At 38.1% G+C, this 18,671-nt stretch overlaps 1 protein-coding gene and 1 long non-coding RNA gene across 27 annotated transcripts in view; both read right to left on the bottom strand.

Annotated features, from left to right (window-relative positions):
• FHIT (fragile histidine triad diadenosine triphosphatase) overlaps window positions 1-18,671 on the bottom strand; it is a 1,535,374-nt gene that overhangs the window by 553,838 nt on the left and 962,865 nt on the right. The gene's annotated exons all lie outside the window — the stretch shown is intronic.
• LOC123330950 lies at window positions 452-14,429 on the bottom strand. The gene is made up of 2 exons (XR_006547291.2): window positions 12,553-14,429; window positions 452-1,453 (listed from the first exon to the last, which is right to left on the bottom strand). It is a non-coding gene; the product is annotated as an uncharacterized LOC123330950 (long non-coding RNA).

Raw genomic sequence — 18,671 nt, 5'->3', positions numbered from 1 at the left:
ATATTATCTACCACACAAATACGTATAAACACAAATATATTAATATGTATATGTATATATCAAGAGATAAAGATTTCTGTTTTTTTTTAAGTACACGAGAAGAAAGGTCACACCATTGTTATTGTCTAAAAATAATTTCCCAGGATCTATAACCTCCAAAGCTGTGCTGAATTATTCATTTAATCTTATTAAAACTAAAAATTTAAGTAATACCTCTGAATATGACTCAGAATAAAATAATCATGAATACATCACAAAAATCCATGTTGATTAACAGTAAATTGCTTTTGGACTGATTTCTGTTTAAGAATGAGAGCATCATCTAAACAAATTCTGTTGCCAAAAAGGCCACAAAATTATAAAAGCAATTCCTTTCTGAAATGATGTCTCAGTGCAAAGCGTAATCCTTAGGATCATTCCCCATCTTCTGAATTGCACACAAGAGTAGTTATTATACATGTTGTTTATTTATAAGACAGACACTACAAACAACATTCAGAATGAGAGTTTTATCTAAAATTCTGTATATTTCACATGTTTTAAAACAGAAGGTCTTATATTTGATCAGCTTGGCTTTAATCTTAGTTATAATGATCTTCAAATATGCTAAGATATTCCTGACATCTCAAAAGAACAAATTATTACTGTCTGTCAACTTATTTTTAGGAAAGCTATATCATAAAAAATGTATAGCCTCACATAATTAAAACAATTCAAGCAGTGTGCATTGACTAAAGTAATATGGACTATTAAATAATTCAAAATTGTGTTTAGCAGCAGCAGCTGTTTAATTAAAAGGTAAAAACTGCAACTAATCCACTTTGGTTGACAGAAATACAGCCTATATCAGTAGTGAGATCCCCTAGGACAGAGAATATGGATATGAATTCCAGAAGTCATGAGCCTCATTTAATGAATATAATGAAAATAACTACAATAAATCTGTAAAGAAACATATTTTACATCAAAGATCTTCTGAATGTTCCCTCGCTTTTAATTTCCTTGAAGCTAATAATTCTGCATTTCAGTGTAGCAAAAAATCCTCTAATGTACATATTGTTAACCATCAATGCATACAGCTTGTATCAGAGGGCCCACAGGCTGAAGTTCAGCCTACAAGGAGACTAGAAAAACTCTCAGAACCTGTTGTTCCTTGAAAGTTCTGATTTTCAGGTTCAATATTCAACATATTTGCTCATAGTTGCCCCATATCCTGGAGTAACACAACTGGTCAACAAACACATGAAAGTAACAAACCTAACCAATAACTGAGGAATTGAACTTTACAACTTTATTGAGAAACTACTTTCACCTACCATATTAGAGGGGGCAACTCTTTGGTAACTGAAAAAACGGAGAGTGAGGATGACGTAAGTATTTATAAAGATGATTAAGGGATATGCATGGTGCTTCCATCCTTTGATCTTGAAATCCCAGTCCAGTTATCTTTCTTCTGAAATAAGACAGGCAGGCATAACTTAATGTATAAAAAACCTAACTGCAGAAATGCTTTTAATATTTATTCTTTCCAATTTTTCCTGGTATCAATCTCATTACCGGGAACTGACCAAGAAATTTTGTCAGTCATACAATGTACCAGAGAAGGCAATGGCACTCTACTCCGGTACTCTTGCCTGGAAAATCCCATGGACAGAGGAGCCTGGTGGGCTGCAGTCCATGGGGTCGCTAAGAGTTGGACACGACTGAGCGACTTCACTTTCACTTTTCACTTTCATGCATTGGAGAAGGAAATGGCAACCCACTCCAGTGTTCATGCCTGGAGAATCCCAGGGACGGGGGAGCCTGGTGGGCTGCCGTCTATGGGGTCGCACAGAGTCGGACAGGACAGAAGCGATTTAGCAGCAGTAGCAGAAACAATGTACTAGTAGATGGCCACTACAAATCAGCAAAACTATCTGTATGTTTATCCTCTATATGACAAAGAAGTCAATAATTGAATATTTTAGTTTTTATCAAATAAGTAATCATAAGATCAAAAGACAAAAAAAACAAAGACTAATTCATAACTTGGCATATGTTTAAGCTAAAGTAAATAACATTAACTCACTTCATAATTTTCTGCTAAAAACATGCTTATTTTTGTAAGTTTCCCAGTTTATCCTGGCTGTGTTTTAGAAAGCAGTTTTCAAAAGTATGAAATCGGGTAGCTCATAAGAGGCACTGCAGTAATAGAAATGAGTGAAGGAGAAATAAAAATGAAAAGCCAAGATATGAATTATTATTTTAGAGCAATTACACTAAAAAATGTATACCTGATCAAATATATACACACACATATACTTGTCTTGTTTTCTTTAAAGGAGAAATACCAAACTATTTCTATAGGGTTTCTTTACTTCTAGAAGGAAAGAGGAAAAGTCCTCCTAAAACAGCGAGGTGAAAAAGGGAAAGGTCCCTTTTATGCTTTACAAATGAGAAAGATAAATGGTCTATAGGTTGTTTTAACATTCCTATCATATGTCCTGTGGACTTTGTTTATTTGCAAATTATGGGGCCAGCAGAGCAGAAAATGGAAGTCTTTAATTAGGCAGAGCAGGTGGCTGAAAGCCACAAGGTGAATATTGGTCATATCTCTGTCCAGTGCCAAAAATTACGGACTTGAACTACAGAAAGCATTTTAAGGGTGAGAGTTAACTGTCTCGAAGCAGTCCTCTCTTGAGTGGAGTTCAAGTTCTATGGCTGGGTTTGCTAAATTATGTTTACTCTATTTAATGGGAAATGGCTTGCTCTTCAGCCTCAATTGGAATTTACCACCTTATAAATTATGAAATTCTCCAAACAGTCTCCAACCCTCCTTGCTGCAGTTGAGACAAATTCTTGAACTGCTCACAAGTTCTTTTTCTCTTATTGGATTTTGGAAATGGCTCTCCTAAACAGTTTAATGGGTTTCCCTGGTGGCTCAGCAGTAAATAATCTGCCTGCCAATGCAGGAGACGAGGATTTGATCCCTGGGTCAGGAAGATCCCCTGGAGAAGGTCATGGGTACCCACTCTTATTCTTGCCTGGGACACGTCATGGATAGAGGAGCCTGGAGAGCTGCAGTTCATGGGGTTGTAAAGAGTGGGACACGACTTAGCGACTAAACAACAATAAAAAACAGTAAGTATTAGAAAGTTAGAATGAGTTAATGTATGGCATAAAAATACTTATATACGTGGAACACAGAGGGTTTTCAGAGCTTGAAACTACTCTGATATAGTAATGGTAGATACATGGCACTATACATTTGTCCAAATTCAGAGAATACACACCACAAAAGTATACCCTAGCATAAACTGCAGACTTTGGGTGATAATGCATTGATTTAGGTTCATCAACTGTAACAAATGTACCACTCTCATGAGGGATGCTGAAAATGGGGAGCAAATATATGGAAAATCTCTGGACCTTCTGTTCAATTTTGCTGAGTCTAAAAGTGCTCTAAAAAATAAATTCTATTAAAAATACTTATATATAGAAAGAGATTTACCATAACTTTTCTGCCATAAAAAGACTTGGGGTTACAAAATCCAACATTCTGACATGCTTGTCTAAAAACAGCAGTGATCTTACCTAATCGTTTACAGCTTCAGATTCTCAATTGTACAGCTCTGTCACTTATGGGCAAATTTTAATGCACTGAATAAATAGCATTTCATATTAACACAGGTTCACAACCAAGTGTCATAATTTACCACCTGCTCAGTCTTGGGGAAGTCCCCTAATATTCTATGACTCAGTTTCCTCAACTATAAAATGGGAGAAATAATGGTACTGACTTCATTTGGTTGTCAGAAAATCAAATGAAAGGTGGTGGTTAAAGGGGCTCATGAAGTGTGTGGCCTCTGAGTATTACAAAATACAAAAAACTTATTTTGTAGTGATTACACCCCAACTTAATGCCAGTAAATCTCTTTTATTTTTACCAATATCAGTTATAGTCATCAGAGGAGAAAAATGGTGTCTTCAAGAATGAATAGGAAATGTTTGAAATTCATTACTTTAGTAAAGAATTTTTAATGTGTTTCAGTTTTGTAGTCAGACTTACTCAGTATAATAAACCACTAGATGAATTACTTAATACCATATCTAGAAATTGTAATTCTTTAGTTCTTCATCTGGATTTGAACTACCTAGCTATAAAAAGGCCTCAAAATAAATAATTTCAGTTTTTCTCCTTATGAGTTCAAAATCTACTCCCTGGTTTATTCTTTGATTCAGGAAAATTTCAAAAGCGGATTTGCTGATGATAACAAATTTATTTTCAGGAATAATATTCCTGATCTAATATGAGACAATAAATAATTCAGAAGCTTCACATTATCAGGGAATTTCATTTAGGAGATCAACTGGGGATCGGTGTAATGAGAAACATTCACCTTGCTCAGACTGCTACTCTGCATTTAATCTTATAATATTCCCTTTAGGGTGTACAAGACAGCTTGTTGGAAAATTCTTGGCTATATTAAGCAAGAGAACAAAAGAGAGAAGGCAGGTAAAGGACACAGCACCATGGAAATGACATTTAGTTTCCATTTGAATCCTCAAGTATTGAACTTTTAAAAATCTTCATTTGAAGAAATTCTGAGAAATTTGTCAAGAGTCAGAACAAAACAGGATATAGCCTGCCACTGAAGATAGAGTGTTAAAAAAAAACAACCCTTAACAATTGTTCAACCTAAATGGTTGGTGATCAGTGTTCATTTCACTATTCTTGCAACTCTCCCTATGTTTGACAATTTTTAACAACAAAAAGTTTAGTGGGAGAAACCTGTTACTAAAAAAGTAGGGAAAAGATTCTGTACAGTTTTCTCCTTTGACACAATATCTATTCACTCTTCACTTGGGAATAGCATCTTCCCCCTACAAAACCCATGTTCTCTAGGGGGTGGGGTGCAGTGGGTGGCTGCATGCATCACCTGGACAGCCACACCTCTCCTTAGGAACAGTCAGCACACATCTGTCCCCCTGGCTGTTTGGACTGGCTCAGAGATGGGCAAGAGACTAAATTTGAACCAAGTAGAATGAAGCCCAGGATTTTTGTTCCACAGTTACGGGAAAAGCTTTTACTTTTCCTAGTCCACACGAATGGAGGAAAGATAAAGGCCCATAACCGGGGGTGATCACATTAGGACCATACTTAGAGAGTTCACCAGAGACTGAACTCAGCAACAAGGAAATAGTTGACAGAAAGACAGACACACAGAGAGAGAGAGAAAGCTACTCCTAGGATTTCCCTGGTGGTGCAGTGGATAGGAATCCACCCATCAATTCAGGGGACACAAGTTCCACCCCTGGTCCTCTAAGATTCCACATGCCACGGAGCAAAAATTCCCATGTGCCGCAACTACTGAGCTTGACCTCTAGAGCCTGTGAGCTGCAACTAAAGAGCCCGCACGCTGCTGCTACCAAAGCCCATGTGCCTGGACTCTGCTCTGCAGTAAGAGAAGCCACCATGATGAGAAGCCCACGTACCACAACGGAGAGTAGCGTCCACTCGCCACAATTAGAGAAAGTTGGTGCGCAGCAAGGAAGACCTAGTACAGTCACAATAAATCAACCTTTAAAAAAAAAAAAGTTACTTCAGCCAAATCTAGAACTTTTCAATTATTTGAGACAATAATTGTCACTGTTTGCTTAAGCTAGAATGGGTCTGTTTTTCTGTTGTTTGCAAGTGAAATTATCCCTACAGCAAGACAAAAACAGTCCAAGCAACGATTAAAGGAACCCATTTTTTACCTCATATGCAGACACTCTGAGAGCATTATTGTATCATTTGCTGCTGAATGGAGAGGAAAGTTGGTTCCTAAGGACCCCCTCGGCCAAAGAAGTACAAAACATCTGCTGAAGTCATGAGTGACTTGTTAGTGAAGTTCAGCAGCAGTAAAGCTGTCTAAAAAACACATCTATTCTCACCAGTGGGTATTTATATAATTAGGGTCAATTACAATTTAGAATTTCTGGGGCATGGGGCTAAATTACAGTGACATTTAAGAGCTCTGCTAAATTTTCCCCATTCATTGTGAAGATTTCTGGAGTAACTATGTTGTAATTAAGTAATTTCATCTCTTCATTTTTATTATAATTTTCTTCTTCAGGCTTGGCAGTTACCTACTGCTCCAGGGTACCTTCCTTCAGAGGAAATGAAAAAAAGGTCACTAGATTTTTAACCAATGCTTGGATGAGGTTCTGTTGCCCGCTACATGACGAATGCTGATGTGTGCAGCATCCTTGAAATGAGTTGTTTCAACAAGATTCTCTCAGCTCCAGACCTCCCTCCATCAGAAGCCTTCCTCCAAATTATTAAGTTGTCTGCATGGGTAATCAAAACCAAAATAAAAAGAGGAACCTGATACAAGAGGTCAAGTTTTCAGTTGTTTTAGATGCTAGCTCTTGTCCAACTCTTTGTGACCCTATGGACTGCAGCCCATAAGGCTCCTCTGTCTATGGGATTTCCCAGGCAAGAATACTGGGGTGAGTTGCCATTTCCTTTTCTAGGGGATCTTCCTGACCCAGGGATGGAACTCACGTCTCCTGTATTAGTAGGCAGATTCTTTACCATAGAACCACCTGGGAAACATGAGTTTTAAGTAGTCCCTAGGAAATGTGCAAGCAAAGCCTATTACTTGCCTGTGGGTTTCACACTGGCCTCACAAGTACAAGTTTTATGAAGATATACCTTTTGAGCTTAAAACGAGAAAGAGAGAGAGAGGAATGATAGCTCTCATTGTATCAAGCTATTTCAATTGCATTTACTTATAGCAACAAAGTACATCACAGCCATAAAAAATATCCAGAAGCCTTTAAATTTTAAGTCAATAGCACTTGACTATTATATGTTCCTAAGAGAAGGTATAATAAATTGTGTTGATGTTATAGAATATTCAGCTTTCTCCAAAGAGGGAGTAGGAAGGGAATACTGATAACAATGACACCAATTATTATCAACCTCCGATACGGATTCACTCCATCCAAGCACCCAGTCCCTTAGAGGAAACATATTATAAGCAACATTTGGGGGAAAATGAGAAAACTATTTTTTAAGAAGTTTGTTGTGTTTTTGAGCTCATGAGTGAAAGAATCAAGACTGAAACCTCATCACACTGATTATCAAGCCTGCATTCTAAATTGTAGTGCAAGTGTTGAAACCTGAGCATGAGAGTAGTTATTCTAGTTTCTGACTCCATACATGATGTTCATATATGTTGCAAGTAACTCTAAAAGCATCATCCTTGATCAAGCCTAGACATTTCTAATTAGAGATTCCTTCAACTAATTTTATCCTCGTCCAGCCTCTTAGGTTGCTGCTCATTCCATGGCTTCTACGTGACATACACCTTCCATTCCTACCTATAGAACACTTACTTGTAACTAAAATCCATGCTATTCCTTCATTCCACAAGTATTCAGCAGGTGCCAACTACATGCAAGGCATGATAAAGAAGTAAAAGACAGACATAGCTCCCTTGTCATATACTACACAGTAACACAGGGCAGATGATAGTCTCTGAGTTTATGAAGGCATTCCAGTGCATTCCACCAACAGCTAAAATTCACACTAACTCTAAAGGTGTATTCCAAAGATGACCAACTAGAATAAAAGGAGACTTTTACTTCACAAATGCCAAACTTACATCAGGTATTTCCATATACATCTAAACTAATCATTAGACAAATTTTGGATGTACATATTAATACATTCATTCAAAACTATTTTGCAACACCTACACTGTTTAAGATGCTACCTTAGACACTAGATGCCGCACAAAGATGAATCAGACCACATGAAATGAAGTCAGCATAAATAGTCAAAGCAAAGGCAGTGTTTTATATTGGGAGCTGCAAAAAAGACATGCGAGTACTCTAATGTCATTTGCTTCTGGCTAGTAAGGAGAGCTGTCTCTGAAGGATCCCTTCAGCCCTAAAAGTTCACATCTGGTGAAGTTCTGAAGCTCCTCTAAGATAGGAATTGGACGCTGGTAAGCGCGGCCCTGGTGGCTCACTGGTAAAGAATCCGCCTTCCGCTACAGGTGATGCAAGAGACTCAAGTCTGATCTCTGCATCGGGAAGGTCCCCTGGAGAAGGAAATGGCAACCCGCTCCAGTATTCTTGCCTCCATCCCATGGATGGAGGAGTCTGGCGGGCTACAGTCTGTAGGATCACAAACAGCTGGACACAACTGAGCACACACACACACACACACACACACACATTTTTATTCCAGTAGCTATCACCACAACTGGGAAACAGAAGTTTCTCAAAAAATAGTTGGAAAAAGGTAGAGACAGAGCCCTCATGGACTATCTAGTCCAGCAAATTGCTTAAGAAGCAAAGAATGTTGCAGTGATCAAACTACTTACATTTCTAAGCTTTAATTTCCATTGTACAGTCAATTTGGCAAATTAAAATACCTACACCCCAAAATGGCTAATCATAATTAATATAAATTTTGCTTATAATGAAGGGTATCATTAGCAAATCATTAATGAATGTCAGAAAGGGAAGATTATTGCAGTGTTCTGGATAAATATTTTAAGAAGAAAAAGGTACTTGGATGAGAAATATTGCAGCCTGTTTCCAGTTATTAAAAATAACTGTTTTGAACAGCAATTTGGAAAGATGTGCAGTGAAACAAAGGATACTATTCATTATAGTCAGGGTGGCAATCAGTTGGCAATAATCTATAAATGGATTGCAGTAAAGATGTGGTATCAAATCCAGGCAGAGTCAAAATTGCGAATAACACAGAAAAACACAAGCATGGACTATATTAAAACAGTCACACCTTTCTCTCTCTTTTGCTAACACTGGCTTTTTCCTTTGTCTTCTCCAATACTGTGAGCTCCTCAGCACAGAGATTATATATGTTCACCATATACAATCTCTTGCATATGATCTTTAAAAACAAGGAAGGAAAGAAGTCAGAACTTCACTCTGAAAATCAGTACAGTACTCAGTCTACCTTCTTATCAACCAATATGTTTGCCCTCAGGATGCAGCTATCAAAGAACTGGTGAAAGAAAAGACCAGGACAAAATATAGTATCTTTCTCCAGAGAGTGTAAGGAACCTATGACTAGTACCAGTAATTAAATATATTTGGTATAGATCCCCAAACTGGCCAATCCCACTGTGAGTGACTAATCTGGTCACAAATGCTTCTTTCCTTTCAACTTTTTGTTTTGAAATAATCCACATCTACAATAAGTTGCAAGAGTAGTGTAAGAAATAGCTCTTCACTACATCCTTCATCAAGTATTCACATTTTGCTCTACTTTCTCTCTCTCAACACACATGGGTCAGCACACAATGCACACACTCATTGTCGCTATCCTAATCATTTGTCTTCCTGTTCTTGATAGCAGGATGGCTTAGGTATTCCAGAGAAGAAAATGAAAGGTTTTATCACCCCTACAAAACAGAGTGAGATGAAGCCTTGCACGAGATGTTTTCAGTACCTTCCATAAAGTCATCTCCCTGACGTGAAGAGTTTGGTACAGTGGAAAGTGGGAAATATAACTGGAAAACAGGTGGGAAAGATGCCAAGGACTCTAGATGTTATCCAACAGAACATTTTTTTTAAAGCATTGTAAGATTTTTGAGTAGGCTTGCAATCGAACATAAATGTTATTTTTCTGAGATAATTTGGGGATGACACGCCAATGACACAACAGAAAAAAATAGTGACAGAACAACACAGTGAGTTCAAAACACACCGAGTATTAGCAAAAAGATAGTGCAACTGGATTATTTCTTTCCTATAAGAAAAGAAAGCTAGGGAGGTTTGAAAAGCCATTGGCCAATAGTTTTTAATATAAATATATTCAAATAGCACATATTTCAATTAATTAGGTTTCAAGAGGACTAACGTGGTATTTGGACTTGGACATTAAATCAATATTGGCCTTACATATAGTCCCCATGTTCTTCAGCCCTCCACTCCAATCCCTTCCCCGCCCCAGAAAAATCAATACAAAAACCTTCTATCAGTCAAAAAGGACTGTACTATTTAAGTGGAAATAGCTATCTACATTACAATTGTAAATGTCTAAAGCTCATAAGTCTGGGGTTTTCCTAATGGGAGTATATGATCTGACTTCTTGTTATTCTTATGGTTGTGTTCACAAGAACATCACAAGAGCAGTTTAAAGGCCTAAGTGCCATAAATTAGATTTTCTTTAAGAAATCATGTCCTTGACATATTTTTTCATTATCTGAGAAGAATGAAACAGATTTTTCGGTTAATTAGTGCTAAGGCATGTATTTTGCATTAGCATTAAGTTTACCAAAATGGCTTTAAAAACTTGAACAGATGGCAGAATTATAATAACTTTTCCTTATGATTTAGGTTAAGAATAAAGTGTCAAGAGAATTCTCCTAACTTTTCTGTAAAGTTAATGCAATGAATAGATATGATGTACTGCTTTTCTCATAGAGGTGTAAACAACTCTGTCTCACCTTAGATGAATATAATGAGCTGGGGGAATACATTTCAGTATTATCTATCTAGGGTAAAGGGGTTTCCCAGGGCTTAAACATGAGTCCACATAGAAACAAATCTAAACCCTAGACAGTACCTGAGTGGGATTGGGCACGGATTGCAAAGTTCAAGGTCTACAGGACCCTGGCAGGTAAAGTGAGTGAGTCAAGTGGCGCTGCTCTAAGAATAATAGGGAAGAATGGGGACTGCAACAAGCTGGGCAGATCAGGCATCATCCAAAGGCAGTGGCATCTAGGCCACTGACAAGCTGCTCAGAGGAAATGTTTCCAAAGTGTAAAATCTTAAGTGTAAAATCTCTCAATTAAAACTTTGGCAGCTATACCATATTTTCTTTTCTTTTAAAGTAAATAAATAAAGCCAAGAGGACCAGAGAAAATAGTCTGTGGCCTCCAGTTGGCCATGGAGACCTCAGTCTGCAACCCTGGATGGGCAAGAGCAGATACCAATAATGAGAGTTTATGATCAGTTGTTGTTTAGTTGCAAAGTCGTGTCCAACTCTTTTGTGACCCCAAGGACTGTAGCCCTTCAGGTTCCTCTGTCCCTGAGATTTCCCATGCAGGAATACTGGAGTGGGTTCCCATTTCCTTCTCCAGGGGATCTTTGTAACCCAGGGATTGAACTCATGTCTCTTGCACTGGCAGGAGGATTCTTTATCACTGAGCTACCAGGGAAGTCATTATGGTCAGAACTATGACTTAAGTCATGCCCTGTCCTCACCAGGAACTCAGCCCCTGAGTGAAACACTTTAAGTTAGCACATTTGGATCTACTTTACAGCCTGGTTTTCAAAAGCAAATTGTAGTGAGAAATGCCTGAATTCTAGTGACTAGATCACCATGATACCCTATACGGATGATCCGGAGTTTAGGGACTTCCACTGTGCTTTCCATGGACTTCCCTGGTGGCTCAGACGGTAAAGTGTCTGTCTACAATGCAGTAGACCTGGGTTCAATCCCTGGTTTGGGAAGATCCCCTGGAGAAGGAAATGGCAATGCACTCCAGGACTACTGCTTGGAAAATCCCATGGACAGAGGAGCCTGGTAGGCTATAGTCCATGGGGTTGCAAAGAGTCAGACACGACTGAGCAACTTCACTTTCTTTCACTGCACTGACCACTACTCAGCTAGCTCTTCATTGTCTCTTCTTGACTCCTTAAATTCTCTATAGTGCCTATTCTAAACTCTTACCCCATGTCCCTAAAAAGTCATTAGTAATTGAAATTAGAAAGTAAGGAGAGAATCCGCACATTCTCCTAGTCCCCATATGCTTTAACTGCACTGCAACATTGATTGTCTCACATCTGTGTGTCTCTCATCATCAACATCAAGCCTCTGAAATTTCCTCATCCCACTAAACTCACCCTTCTTTCTTGAACATTCTCCGAATCTCTCTCCTCTCATCACTTGGTTAATACTCACTCTTGGATTCTTCCTAGATCAACTCTCTCCATATACAATAATTTGATGATAAAGGGTAACAAACACTACCCATCCACCTATTTTTCATTAACTTCTTGCCTAATTAATAGAATCTTCTAGCTTTATACTCATTTTCTCAGGTAAGGATTTTATTCACTCTGTGGTTTTCATCCTTACTCTGTTCAGGATGACTCCCAAATCAGTCAATATGTTAAAATTCATATTCCCCTAATCCAAGTTTAAAACCTTAAAGAAGAAAAAAAGAGAGAGAGAAATGGAGATGGAATAATAGTAACAATAGCAGCTAACACTGATTGACCCTTTATTATGAGCCAAGCTTACTTAATATGTTCAGTTCAGTCACTCAGTCATGTCTGACTCTTTGCGACCCCATGAACCTCAGCACACCAGGCCTCCCTGTCCATCAGCAACCCCTGGAGTCCACCCAAACCCATGTCCATTGAGTTGGTGATGCCATTCAACCACCTCATCCTCTGTTGTCCCCTTCTCCTCCTCCCCTCAATCTTTCCCAGCATCAGGGCCTTTTCAAATGAGTCAGCTCTTCACATCAGGTAGACAAAGTATTGGAGTTTCAGCTTCAACATCAGTCCTTCCAATGAACACCCAGGACTGACCTCCTTTAGGATGGACTGGTTGGATCTCCTTGCAGTCCAAGGCACTCTCAAGAGTCTTCTCCAACACCACAGTTCAAAAGCATCAATTCTTTGGCTCTCAGCTTTCTTTATAGTCCAACTCTAACATCCATACTTGACCACTGGAAAAAGCAGTGGTAGTACTTAATACGTACTACCTCATTTTTCACAAAACTAGAAGATAGGTTTTAGGGTTGTTTTAGAGATGACCAAACTCAAGCTAAGAGCTCAAAGTCCCTCACAGTTGTGTGAGGTCACCTGATAACTAGGTGGATCCAGGACCCAAATATGAGTATTGTTTTGGCCACTAGGTTTGTCTTCTTCCTTCCTACATGTAAATCAACTGGTAATTTCGGTAGGCCCCAGCGTGGCTTAGGAATGTGCTGCTTCCACTTTGTTCCACTCCAGGACCATCACCCTCGTCACAGCCTTCAAGACTCCTCTCTTTTGGACACTGCAAAATCTCCCAACAGTCCTTTATGCATCTAGTTTCTTTCCTGTCAAACCAAATTTTCACTCTGTGGTGATCTTACTAATATCCAGCTTATAACAAATCGTTTAGGAAAAAAAAGTATGCCTTAGTGGAAAACAACCCACTGCCTAGCCCTGTTCATTGCTTTAGCTATTTACAACTCTATAAGTTATAGGTAACTAACAGTAATGAAAATATTAGACATGAAAATTATTTCCTGTCTGGTAGGCATTTAACTGACTTCCTGCCTACTCCATCTTACCTCATCACCTGCAGAAAAACCAATTTGGATGCCATTTGCACATTCATCTCAATATCCTCATTCTATAAATGTGAAAGCTTTACCAATTCTCTTTTGAACCCATTACATTTGCAGGTTCCCTTATGAATTAACTAAAAATCTTTAACACACCGTTATGTTTATATATATGTATGACAGTCATGAGTTGGGATTACAGAAAATAATTTTTACAAATATCCAGCTTGTAATAGGTCCATTCTTTGCTCAAAAGCTTTTAATGGACACTTTTTGCCAAATGAATTAACTCCAAAGACCTCCACGTGCAGTTCAAATTCCACATTACAACCTAATCTGTCAGCTGTATATTCATTCTGCTTTCCTCACCTATTCACAACCTCCACATAGGCCAACAGCAATTTCTCGGATCTCAGATACACATTTCACTCTCCAAGTTTTCTTCCTTTGTTGATGCTAATTCTTTCACCTAGAATGTTGCTATTCATCTAGGGTTCTATATAAATAGCTGATGTGGAGGATTTAGGCCCATGTTTCTCAAATATTTTCATGGAAATAAGGCAGGCAAACAAAATTCCTATTTGCTTCACTAAGGTTAAAGAAAGGGGAGGAGGAGAAAATAAAGTGGACTAACAGAAGCAGAAATTTTATAAACTTCTCATGCTTCACCTTAAAGATATACACAATTTTTATCCATTCCATAACATATCAAGCTTTCCTGAAAAATAACAACTCCATACACACATATTATAGTAAAATTGACATTCCAGGAAGGTGATTTACCTAATCTGTGGATTTACAGACCCAGGTAAATTATTTGATGATGTGGAACTGTACACAGTACTCCCAGAAAACAGGAATGGTTAAGAAACCCTCCCCTACCCTACCCTTTTATGAAAGAACCCACCCTCCCATTTTCAAAAGGATTCCTTTATTTACCTGCCTCTAAATTGAAGAAAGTAGGGAAAACCACTAGACCATTCAGGTATGACCTAAATCAAATCCCTAATGATTATACAGTGGAAATGAGATTAGATTTAAGGACTAGATCTAATACACAGAATGCCTGATGAACTATGGATTGAGGTTCATGACATTGTACAGGAGACAGGGATCAAGACCATCCCCAAGAAAAAGAAATGCAAAAAAGCAAAATGGCTGTCTGAGGAAGCCTTACAAATAGCTGTTAAAAGAAGATAAGCAAAAAGCAAAGGAGAAAAGGAAAGATATACCCATTCGAATGCAGAGTTCCAAAGAATAGCAAGGAGACATAAGAAAGCCTTCCTCAGTGATCAGTGCAAAGAAACAGAGGAAAACAACAGAATGGGAAAGACTAGAGATCTCTTTAAGAAAATTAGAGATACCAAGGGAACATTTCATGCAAAGATGGGCTCTATAAAGGACAGAAATGGCATGGACCTAACAGAAGCAGAAGATATTAAGAAGAGGTGGCAAGAATACACAGAAAAACTGTACAAAAAAGATCTTCATGACCCAGATAATCACAATGGTGTGATCACTCACCTGGAGCCAGACATCCTGGAATGTACGTGGACCTTAGGAAGCATCACTATGAACAAAGCTAGTAGAGGTGATAGAATTCCAGTTGAGCTTCTCAAATCCTAAAGATGATGCTGTGAAAGTGCTGCACTCAATATGCCAGCAAATTTGGAAAACTCAGCAGTGGCCACGGGACTGGAAAAGGTCAGTTTTCATTCTAATGCCAAAAAAACGTTCAAACTATCACACAACTGCTCTCATTTCACACACTAGCAAAGTAATGCTCAAAATTCTCCAAGCCAAGCTTCAACAGTATGTGACCCATGAATTCCAGATGTTCAAGCTGGTTTTAGAAAAGGCAGAGGAACCAGAGATCAAATTGACAACATCTGTTGGATCATCGAAAAAGCAAGAGAGTTCCAGAAAAACATCTACTTCTGCTTTATTGACTATACCAAAGTCTTTGACTGTGTGGATCACAATAAACTATGGAAAATTCTGAAAGAGATGGGGATACCAGATCACCTGACCTGCCTCTTGACAAACCTGTATGCAGGTCAGGAAGCAACAGTTAGAACTGGACATGGAACAACAGACTGATTCGAAATCAGGAAAGGAGTACCTCAAGGCTGTATATTGTCACCCTGCTTATTTAATTTATATGCAGAATACATCATAAGAAACACTGGGCTGGATGAAGCACAAGCTGGAATCAAGATTGCCAGGAGAAATATCAATAACCTCAGATATGCAGATGACACCACCCTTATGGCAAAAAATGAAGAAGAACTCAAGATCCTCTTGATGAAAGTGAAAGAGGAGAGTGAAAAAGTTGGCTTAAAATTCAACATTCAGAAAACTAAGATCATGGCATCTGGTCCCATCACTTCATGGGAAATAGATGGGGAAACAGTGACTGACTATTTTGTTGGGCTCCAAAATCACCGCAGACGGTGACTGCAGCCATGAAATTAAAGGATGCTTACTCTTTGGAAGAAAAGTTATGACCACACCAGACAGCATATTAAAAAGCAGAGACATTACTTTGCCAACAAAGGTCCGTCTAGTCAAGGTTATGGTTTTTTCCAGTAGTCACATACAGATGTGAGAGTTGGACTATAAAGAAAGGTGACTGCCGAAGAATTGATGTTTTTGAACTGTGGTGTTGGAGAAGACTCTTGAGGGTCCCTTGGCGTGCAAGGAGATGAAACCAGTCCATTCTAAAAGAGATCAGTCCTGAGTGTTCATTGGAAGGACTGATATTAAAGCTGAAACTCCAATACTTTGGCCACTTGATGCGACGAACTGACTCATTTGAAAAGACCCTGATGCTGGGAAATATTGAAGGCTGAAGGAGAAGGGGATGACAGAGGATGAGATGGTTAGATGGCATCACCGACTCAATGGATATGAGTTTTAGTGGACTCCAGGAGTTGGTAACGGACAGCAAGGCCTGGCGTGCTATGGTCCATGCGGTCGCAAAGAGTAGGACATGACTGAGCGACTGAACTGAACTGATGAAACTCCAATGACCCCTTCCTCTTCTTTGAGATGTTATTTATGAATCTTTTTACACAATAGCCTGAATAAAACTATATCCTTAATTGCACAGTAGATTATGTATTTTTCACATGACATTCCTAAGAGTATGTCCGATTTTAAAAAGTTTGTGAGTTTATGTGATAGTTTTCAAGATTATAAATGTGGAATCTTGGATTTAATGGCACAATACATTATGATAGTAGGAAATAATTTGAAACTTTTTATGTTTCTGAAAGATTTTTCTCACCCCTGCTTCCACTGAAATTAATAAATTTAAAGTGAATCCTTTTCCTACACCATACACAAAATTAACTCAAAATTGATCAAAGATTTAAATGTTATTTCTTAAATGGTAAAACTCCTAGAAGAAAACACAGGGAAAAATCTCTATGATGTTGGTCTTGGCAGTGACTTTTTGCATATGTCACCAAAAACAGAGGAAACAAAAGTAAAAATAAATAGCTTTTTCAAACTGAAATGTTTCTGTTCAGAAAAAAAAAAGAAAGCCAAACAGAAACAGATAATCAGCAAAATGAAAAGGCAATCCATAGGAGGAAATATTTGCAAACTATGTATCTGACAATGGTTTAACAGACAAACTATACAAAAAATTCATACAACTCAACAATGAAAACAACCCAATTAAAAACTGGGCAAAGGATCTGAATAGTCGTGTTTTCCAAAGAAGAGACACAGATGTCCAGTAGGTATATGAAAAGGTGTTGAACGTCACTAACAAAAGTAATGCAAATGAAAACTACACTGAGATATCATTTCATAACTATCAGGATGGCTATTAACAAAAGTCAAAAGATAACAAGTATCAGCAAGGATGTGGAGAAAAGGAAATTGCTGTTGGGAATGTAAACTGATACAGCCATTGCGGAAAACAATACAAAGCTTCCTCAAAAACTTAAAAATAGAATAATTATATGATCCAGTACTCTCACTTCTTGGCATATATCCAGAGGAAATTAAGTCACTATCCCCAAGAGATAACCGTACTCCCATGTTTGATGCAGGATTATTCACAATAGTCAAGAAGGGAAATAACCGAAGTGTCTGTTGAAAGATAAAGAAAATGTGAGATATATATGCAAGGGAATATTATTCAGCCTTACAAAAGAAAGATTTTTTTTTTTTTTCCATTTGCAACAGTATGGATGAATTCAGAGGACATTGTACTAAGTTAAATAGGCCAAATACAGAAAGACAAAAATTGCATGATGTCACTTACATGTGAAATCTAAAAAGTTAAACCCAAAGAAACAGAGAGTAGAAGGGTGGTTACCAGAGTATAGGTAATAGGAGAAACGGGAGATATTGGTCCAAAAATACAAACTTCAAACTATAAAATGAGCAAGTTTCAAAGACCTAACATATATCATGATGAGTACACTTATAACTATATATTATGTAGTTGAAAATCTGCTAAGAGTGCCTCAAGTATTCTCAATAAATGCACGAACATGGTAAAGGGAACCATGTGAGATGATGGATGTATTAATTGGCCCAATTATCGTAGCATCTAACAATTTGTACATCAAAATATACCAAAAAACTAGGTTGTATACCTATAAAATATGCAACTATACCATTTTTATATATTAATTCCACCTCAAACCCGGGGGAAAAACGTGACTACCAAGGTTACAGCCATAAGAACTATACACAGGACTCACTGAGCAGGTCAGGCATGGCTGAGGCTGGGGAGAAGGAGGTGCACAGAGATCCTTCGTAAGACCTTTAAGATTTCTGGAAATTAAGACTGTTAGAAACAGACACTAGTTTTCATTCCACGTCCATCAACAAATATTGTGAGGACATAGATGAGGGGCTGGGAACTAGAGATACAGCTTGTTCAAGGGAAAGCTATGGAATCTTTATTAAAACTTTGAAATTCAAACCAAAGATAGGGTTCAAAGGATGAAGATGAATGGGGGTGGGTGGGGAAATGCTTTAGGGCTGCCACAAAACATCAAACATTCTGAGAACACGATGGAAAGAGCTTTAGTTATGGAAACACTTGCATTAAAAAAAAAAAAATCTTAAAATATGCAGGAACTGGGCTAAGTAATTTATATTCATTACCTCACTAAATCCTTAAAATAACTCCAAGAGCTAAGTAATATTATTATCCCCATTTAACATAAAAGGTAATACAGCCTCAGAGAGGTTAATTAACTAGCCCAGGGTCTTGTAGACAGTAGGCAGCTGGGCTGTCCAACTCAAAACCATATTGCAATAATGCCTCCCAGCTGCTCCCATAGGGCTTTCAGAAAGGATGTCCATGTAAATTGGAGTTGGGAATCGGGAAAGAAGGAAAGAAAA

The sequence above is a fragment of the Bubalus bubalis genome, chromosome 21, assembly GCF_019923935.1.
Source record: "Bubalus bubalis isolate 160015118507 breed Murrah chromosome 21, NDDB_SH_1, whole genome shotgun sequence".
Classification (NCBI taxonomy): Eukaryota; Metazoa; Chordata; class Mammalia; order Artiodactyla; family Bovidae; genus Bubalus; species Bubalus bubalis.
The sequence above is the reverse complement of the archived record's forward strand: the minus strand, read 5'-3'. Positions and strand labels throughout refer to the sequence as shown.